Source organism: Magnolia sinica, chromosome 6 (assembly GCF_029962835.1).
Source record: "Magnolia sinica isolate HGM2019 chromosome 6, MsV1, whole genome shotgun sequence".
Classification (NCBI taxonomy): domain Eukaryota; kingdom Viridiplantae; phylum Streptophyta; class Magnoliopsida; order Magnoliales; family Magnoliaceae; genus Magnolia; species Magnolia sinica.
The window spans coordinates 39,863,048-39,871,808 of record NC_080578.1 but is presented as its reverse complement, the minus strand read 5'-3'; the positions used below and the strand labels follow the sequence as shown (position 1 = coordinate 39,871,808).

At 36.8% G+C, this 8,761-nt stretch overlaps 1 long non-coding RNA gene across 1 annotated transcript; it reads right to left on the bottom strand.

Annotated features, from left to right (window-relative positions):
• Positions 1–5,557: 5,557 nt before the first annotated feature.
• LOC131249986 (uncharacterized) lies at positions 5,558–6,105 on the bottom strand. Its single transcript, XR_009172947.1, has 2 exons — positions 6,011–6,105; positions 5,558–5,815 (listed from the first exon to the last, which is right to left on the bottom strand). It is a non-coding gene; the product is annotated as an uncharacterized LOC131249986 (long non-coding RNA).
• Between the last annotated feature and the right edge of the window lie 2,656 nt (positions 6,106–8,761).

Here is an 8,761-nt window from a genome sequence, read left to right as displayed (position 1 = left end):
ACAATATTATTCATTCCGAATTCGTTCACATCCTTTCTCATCTTTGATTCTGAAGTAGAATGTTTATAAATTGCAATATGAAAACATTGCACAATTGGATTATGATTTCAATATGTCTTGATTGGTTACTCGATCTGAATTGAAGCTTTTTACTATTCTCCGAATGTTGGAGTAGTCATGTGTACATAACTATCACCGGGCACGCGTACATAACTACCACTGGACATTGACACACATAGCTGATATGCAGTGTGTGCTGGCATGCAGTGTGCACTGACATGTGTTGTGCGCTGGCATAGTTGTGCGCTGCACAACTCTTATTCTGCACAATGGCTGCGGATGATACCTGTATCCACTCGAGATCTACTTCTCTCCTTTTCCTCTTCTCAGACCTTGCACTAATGACTAATAGAGAGGGTTGATGGGGTATATATAGCCTTTCCACATGTGCAAATGTGCAACGTGTCCATTCTGCACTGAACCCTATTACATGGTCACTTCTTTGTGCGGACACCTCTGTGCGTGATCCCATATGTGCACCCCTTTATATGGATCACCTTTGTGCACTCCCCTTTGTGTGGACTACCTTTGTGCACACACTACAAGAAATAGGCCTTTTACCGACGAAATTATTGTCGACGAAATCATTTTTATCGGTAAAATACTATTACCAACAAAATTATATTTCGTTGGTAAAACACCACTTTTACCGATGAAATTATTTTTCATCGGTAAAAAAACTTTTCCCGACGATGGTTTCATCGCTAAAAATAAATATTCCCGACAAACCAAATAGTTCGTCGATAAATGTTTTCCCGACGAATAAAAACCGTCGCTAATAATGTTTTTACCGACAAAATAAATCGTCGGTAATAATATTTTTACCGATGAACCAAAACCGTTGGGAAAAGATTCCCTCCAGGACCAAAAACATTCTCGACACTAAAAACTGGACACTTTTACCAACGAAATTTCGTCGATAAAAACACTTTTACCGACGATTATTTCATCGCAAAAAATAAATATTCCCGATGAACTAAATAGTCCATGGTAAATGTTTTCCTAACGGATAAAAACTGTCAGTAATAATGTTTTTACCGACGAAACAAATCATCAGTAATAATATTTTTACCGACGAACCAAAACCGTTGGGAAAAGATTCCCGCCACAACCAAAAACGTTCCTGCCACTAAAAACCAGACACTTTTACCAATGAAATTGTTTTTCATCAATAAAAACATTTTTACCGACGAATATTTCATCGCTAAAAATAAATATTCCCGACAAACCAAATAGTCCGTCAGTAAATTTTTTCCCGACGGATGAAAACCATAGAAAAAAATCGTCGGTAATAACGTCGCTAATGTTTTTTACCGACGAAAGGTAGTATGTTTTTGTGTGTGTGTGTGTGTGTGTGTGTGTGTGTGTGTGTGCGTGTAGTTTTTATATTATATGAGTGGAATTTATATATATATATATATATATATATATATATATATATATTTATTTATATATATATATATATATATATATATATAAGGTAATATTTAAATGATTTGTAATATCAGATGAAAAAGAATATTGAGAAGTTTAAAAAATTTAACAATGTTTGAGAAAATTTTTGAAAACAAAATGATGGTTTTGAAGGAAAAAAATTAGCATTTTGAAATTTTTGCGAAAAAATTAAAATATGAGATTTTTTTTTTTTTTGAGATTTTGAAATAAAAAATTCAGAATTTGAATTTTAAAATTTTTTGAAATATTTTATAATAAAAATGTTATTTTATTAAAAGTTTTCAAAGAAAAATTAAGAGTAAAAAAATATACATTTTGAAAAAAAATGCTATTTTTAAATGGAAATTTAAATTTATCTATGAAAAAAAATTACTAATTATTAGGCATATCCACTAATTGAACCTTTAATCATTTTTTGACAATCTAATCAGTCCAGATTGAAGAGTAAATAACTTCAGATGTTTAAATCAAATTTCACTGAAATTGTTGATCAATCTTATATGCCCAATATCTTTCTCATATGTAGCTTGATCGAGGCGAGTAACTAGTCAAATTGAGGGTATTGATCAGTAAAATAGAGTGAATGGAGCAGACATGTAAAATGGGCCAAATATTCTGATCAAAATTGTGACCCAACTTACTGACCTCGTGAGAACTTAATAATTGATGTTAGTAAGTTTTATGTGCCCCAGCATGATGTGTGTCGAACATCAACACCGTGCATTTGATGTGTCCCCTTTAGGTTATGAGATATCTCAAAAATCATCTGTATATGAAACTCAAGTGGGCTATACCATCTAAAACTATGTGAAGACATCCTAAAAAATATAAAAGCACTTAGTGGGGCCCATATGAGTTTTAGATGCGGCTGAAAATTGGTCTGACCCGTCATCCAAGTGGGACACACATAATGAGTGGGTTGGATATGTGAATTACATTTAGGCAGGCCCAATATATGATTATGAATGTTTTAAGGAAACCCCTCTCCACTATATTATGTGGTGTGGCCCACCCAAGTCATGGATTGTCATTATTTTTAAGCTCCTGGCCCACCCAAGTCATGGATTGACTTTCTCCATACCGTTCAAGGCTTTTCTCGGATCGTTTTAAGATATTAACAAAAAAATGGGGCGGATCCAAGGCTTAAGTGGACTACAAAGTGGGGATTGAATGTCCACCATTAAAAATAACATTCATAGAAGTTCTGGATCAAGCTGATGTTTGTGTTTTCTCTTCATTCATATCTTTTTGATATTATGAACATGTTGGATGTCAAATAAACATTATTGTAGGCGCAAGGAAGGTATCAATAGTGGAAATCATTATTCCACACTGTTTCGCGTGACATGGTACACTTGAGTTTTGGATTTGCCAAAAATTTAGGATCAACCCACACCGTTCATCCATTTTTCGAGATCATTTTAGAGAATTATCCAAAAAATGAATCATATCCAAAGATTAAATGGACCACACCATAAATAAGGGGAATGGATTGGCTACTCCCCCTGACACCATCCAATTGCTGGTGGTTAGTGCTTTGTGGGCCCCACCATGATGTATGTGTTTAATCTATGCTGTCCATCTATTTTTAAAGATCACCGTACGGTATGGGACCAAAAATGAGGCATATCCCAGTATGAAATGGACCACATTACAGGAAACAGTGTTGAATGAGCGTCAACCATTTAAAACATTTTAGGCGCCATAACAGTTTTGGATCAAGATGATTTTTGTTTTTCCCCTTCATCTATGACTGTATGACTTAATAAAAAGATTGGATGTCAAATAAATAGTACAGTGGGCTGAGGATTTTAATGATGGATATCCAATCACTATTGTTTTCATGTGGTGTGGTCCACCTAATATTTATATAACTCTCATTCCACCATGATGTATGTTTTATGTCCACACCTTCCATCCATTTGGAGAGATCATTTTAGGATAATATCCAAAGAACGAATTAAATCCAAAGCTCCAGTGGATCCCAGCATAGAAAACAGTGGGACAGTGACGCCCACCATTAAAAACTTCTAAAGGCCACAAAAGTTTTATATCAAGATGATATTTTTATTTTCCCTTATTTCATGTATTTTTTAACTTTTCAACAGGTTGGATTTTAAATAAACATTACGATGGGCCTTAAGATAGTTTCAATGGTGGGAATCACTCGCCCCGCTATTTTTTGTGGTGGGGTCCACTACAGATATATATCTACCTCATTCTTTAGCTCATGACTTAAAATGATATCTCAAAATGGATGGACGGTATGGATATAACAAATACATCATAGTGGGCCCCACAGAAATTGGTGAGGTGTATGTGAGTGAAAGTAGGGCGTCCAAGAGACGCCCTACAGATACACACACACACACACACACACACACACACACACTCTCTCTCTCTCTCTCTCTCTCTCTCTCTCTCTCTCTCTATCTCTCCCACCTTCTGTCTCTCTCGCATCCTCTCCCTCCTCTCTCTCTCTTTGTGTCTCTCTTCCTCTCTCTTTGATCTCTCCACCCTGTCCTCTCTCTGTCTCTCTCACATCCTCTCCCTCCTCTCTCTCTGTCTCTCTCTTCCTCTCTCTCTCTAATCTCTCTCTTGCGGACCATTGCCGAATGCCCTACCCACGCACGCCCTCTCTCTCTCTCTCTCTCTCTCTCTCTCTCTCTCTCTCTCTCTCTCTCTCAAAAGCTCGGTTGAAGGTCATTCATGACCGTGAGGTATCGCTCTCTCTCTCTCAATCTCTCTCAATCTCAATACTGATTCAGGGATTTGGGGATTGATACACAGGCACTTTGAAATTACTCCAACAATTAGACGCGCTAGCCTTGTTTGACCTTGGGCCCAAAAATCAGCCTGATCGGAAACTCAAGTGAGAAACACTAGCAGAAACGAGATTGGACACCCACCTTATGCATTGGGGCCCACCTAAGTTTCAAAATGGCTTGATTTCTGTTGCATCCCTTCATACAGGGCAGATGTTTAACGTGAGTGGGCTGGATGGCATATACACAACATGGTGGTCCCTCCACGAAATCAAGGGTGGGCGTCTCTTCTCAACTTTATCCTGTGCTATGGCCCACCTGAGTTTCTGATCAGGCTCATTTTTGGGCCCATGGTTTAACAAGGCATGGTGCCTCTGATGGTCAACATCACAGTAGGGCCCACAACATTTTTTTTCACTGTAATTTCATGAAAACATTTGCATTGAGTCATCGTGCGTGTATGTGTGTGTCTCTGTCTCAAGTCCAACTGGTTAGACCACAAGGTACGGTCCACCTAGCAGTTAACATCCAACCTATTAATACATGTACAATCCAACCCTTCCAATAGGTTGGCCCCACCATGAGGATCACCTATTGCAAAAATCAACCTTTATCTACTCATCATGTGGGCTGCACCATGAAAAAAATCTATAGCCATTGATAGATAGCAAAATACAAGAGTGGGCTACTTGATGAGTGGATATGGAAGATTATGGATGTGAGCCATTCATCGAGGAGCTTACCATGAACATCCCCAGACCAAAAAACCAGGCCACCCTACCATATGCGTATGCTGAATATGGCCCATTGGTCCTTTTTTCACTAACCATCTGTTCCACACAAGTTTCCCACCTGATGAACAGACTAGCCTTCTTTCAAGACCAGGGCATGTATACAGTGGTCACCGCCTGATGAATAAACCAGGTCTCCCATCTGATTTCTAGATTAACACACATGGCGAAGTCCATTCTCCCATCTCGCTATGGGAAGACCAATTAGCCTCTGTGATAAATAGCTAGTATATCTACCATATAAAACATATAAAAACCAAGAAAGGAAAAATTAAATTTAAAACTCTCCCCAACTTCAATGAGACATGCGGGTTTTCATATGGCTGTCATAGATTTTGATTAACACTTCTCAATTGATAATGTTTCCATCTTGAATTTCACTAATGAAACCAAAGACTGCAGGTTGATTACACCAATTTTAGATGGAAGTATTTTTTTTTCTGCAAAACACCGTATCATAGCTTCTTTCAACATATGTATAGGAAATGAGAGGAAGTCAGACTGGTCATATTGTGTTAAGATATACAGAAAAATCTGGAGTATTTTACTCATCATTAGATGCATCATATGCATGTTAGTGAATGACAACTTATGATACTGCATGATATATATATATATATATATATATATATATATAACAAACTCTAATAGGCAAGAGAAGCTAAAACTTACTCTGAGCTTATTTGTGTCAAGGCATTTATCAATACATCCAAAAGCAAATATTCACTCATTCCAATATCCACCCTGTTAAAATTTGATATGAAATATCAGCAAGAAATCTTGGGAGCAGTCCTATAATGCTCATGCACATGCCAATGCCCATTTTGTACTAGTGATACTCATATCGGTGCAAAAATAGAGTACCTAGACTACTGACAAAAACAAAAAAGAAGAGAAATAAGGCTGATTTGTAATCTGTCCGAAGGTTAAGGGTAATACCATAGGCGTGCCAAATTGTCTTGAATCTCAAGGTCGGCAATGTTAAAAAACGTCGTTGGAGTCACATTTTCTCCCTGAATAGCATCATAACTTGGTCATTTATCGAAAGGTGCTTGTGACAACTGCAGGTATAACCAGACAATAAAATCGGCGATCATATCACTAATATAAAGAGAAAAAATGACCATGAGTGCCATGTCCACATCCTATCAGTGGGGGCATATATTTAATCCACAGCATAAATTGAGATTTCACCAAATAAATAAATAAGAAATGGAAAGCCAGAACATAGCTCGAGGAAGCCCTTTTGTTCTACCGCATTACTTATCGACTATAAGCATTGCCTCCAATTATCATAGATCCTAAATGTCAGTTAAACACTACCATGGAAGTTATTTAGTCAAAGTAAGATGTTGATTCTAATTTGGGGATGTCTATTCTGACAGTGAAGCCCCAAAACCAGAATCCAGTAGAAAGTAAATAGAACTTTCATACTTACTAACAAACTGCTTCTTTACTTTAGAGAAGTGTGGAAATGTGGACAGGGTTCATATGAAAACAAAATTCTCAGAACTCCTAAGTATGATTATTTCATTGTCCCACAACACATAGGTGGTAGGATCAAACCAAACACATATACATGTAGATTAAGCTATCACCATTCATGTCATACCCCTCAATATCTTCATATGGATGTTTCTTGCTTTACTTCCTTTTATATTGTTTTTAATCTGCTAGATAGAAAAATACCTTGTTCCAGTTTTGTCGAATTCTTTATTATATGATGATTGTTGCATAACATATGTTTATGTTGTGGAGGTAGTATGAATACTAGTAAGTATATTTAGTTATTTTCATTGTATTTTATTTTTGAGAATGAAGCTGCCTTCCTTTCGTTTGACTCATTTGGATGGATTATGATTGTCCATGGCTATTGATGACAGATTTGTCATTATTTCAAGAAACTATTATACTTTCACTTAGTGATGCTTAATATGTATTACATTTTTTCTTAAATTATTATTGTGACTTGTTAGTTTATAGTTGTGACTTGTGATTGTGATTTGTAAGTTAGATAATTAGTTACCCGTTTGAGGATTTCTATGTGGCCATACATAAATATGGTGTGTTTTTTGTGGCATAGAAATCGCTCAAATTGTCCCATTTTGGACAGTTCAAGGTTAGATGGATAGTATGCTTTCATATAATTTATTTAAATATCCATGCCTGATTCGCGGTCCATCTCCTCATTTCTCTCTGGATTTGTTTCTTTTGTTCTGTATCCAATGACAAATATCTTTACATTACTTTAGATATTTGGCATCAGAATGTAACGTAAGATCAACTTATCTGGAGAGGCATGGAGAGATGCTGTCGAATTTTCAGCGTGGACGTTTAAATGGGAATATGAAAGTATTACAATCTATCTAACCTTGAATGGGTAACTAATTTAGGATTTAATTGAGCGGTGGTCCCTGGAAGGTGGGAACCGCTATTATGATAATGACGAAGCTGTCCATTTCCTATGGACAACAATATGGGTGGCCTGGCCATTTAGACAAGTCCGTGTTTATATATTAGCTCGAAATTGATGGAGCAAACTCAGATGTACGTCGGAGCTATCTGGATATTGAGCGAGGGTCCCTTTAAGGTGGGAACCACTGTTATGACCATGATGAAGCTGTCCATTTCCTATAGACAACAATATGGGTGGCCTCGCCATTTGGACAGGCCCATGTTTATGTATTAGCTCGAAATTGATGGAGCAGACCCGAATGTGCGTCGGAGCTATCCGGATATTGAGCGGGGGTCCCTGGAAGGTGGGAACCACTGTTATGACCATGATGAAGCTGTTCATTTTCTATGGACAACAATATGGGTGGCCTGGCCATTTGGATAGGCCCGTGTTTATGTACTAGCATGAAATTGATGGGCATTCAATCAACACTGTGCAGTCCTATAACCTATAACCCCAAGAAGTTTTTAATGGAGGTTTCAGTACCCAGATGGCCCCACATGCAAGACAACATTAGACGGTCTAAAAGAACTAGAAATTTATAGTGTCCACATTTTGGTTTGATCAAATCATCTACAATGTGGGTCCCACCTGATATACACATGTGTCACATTACCAAGTATTGTAATTATACGTCACAAGTTTTTATATTTCAATTTTCATGAGTATTTCCAGTGTCTGAACCGTGCTGTGCCCAGTCCGATCCTAAACCCTAAACTAAACCTAAACCTAAACCTGAACCTATAACCTAAACCTAAACCTATAACCTATAACTTAAACATAAACCTATAACCTGAACTAAACCCGAACCTGAATTCCTAAACCTATAACCTAAACCTAAACTTGAACCTAAACCTAAACCTATAACCTATAACCTAAACCTAAACTTAAACCTAAATATATAACTTATAACCTATAACCTTTAATGTAACTCCCTGAATTTCGAGGGCTGAGCAAATATCAACTTTTAAGATCCAACGCATCACTTATGCAATATATATAATGATGTTTAAATGTTGTCCATATTAGTGCATTAAATATGACAGGGATTATACTAAATCAACATATCATACTCCAGAGTTAATGTAATTTAGCAAGTGGAAGACTGAGATGAATTTATAAAGTATAAACGTGTTTCATAACCTCCAGAGTATGATTGTATTATCGGGCTAAATATATACAAGTGTTGTTTCAAAATATACAAAATGACAAGGTGTGAATGTTCGATTAATTCA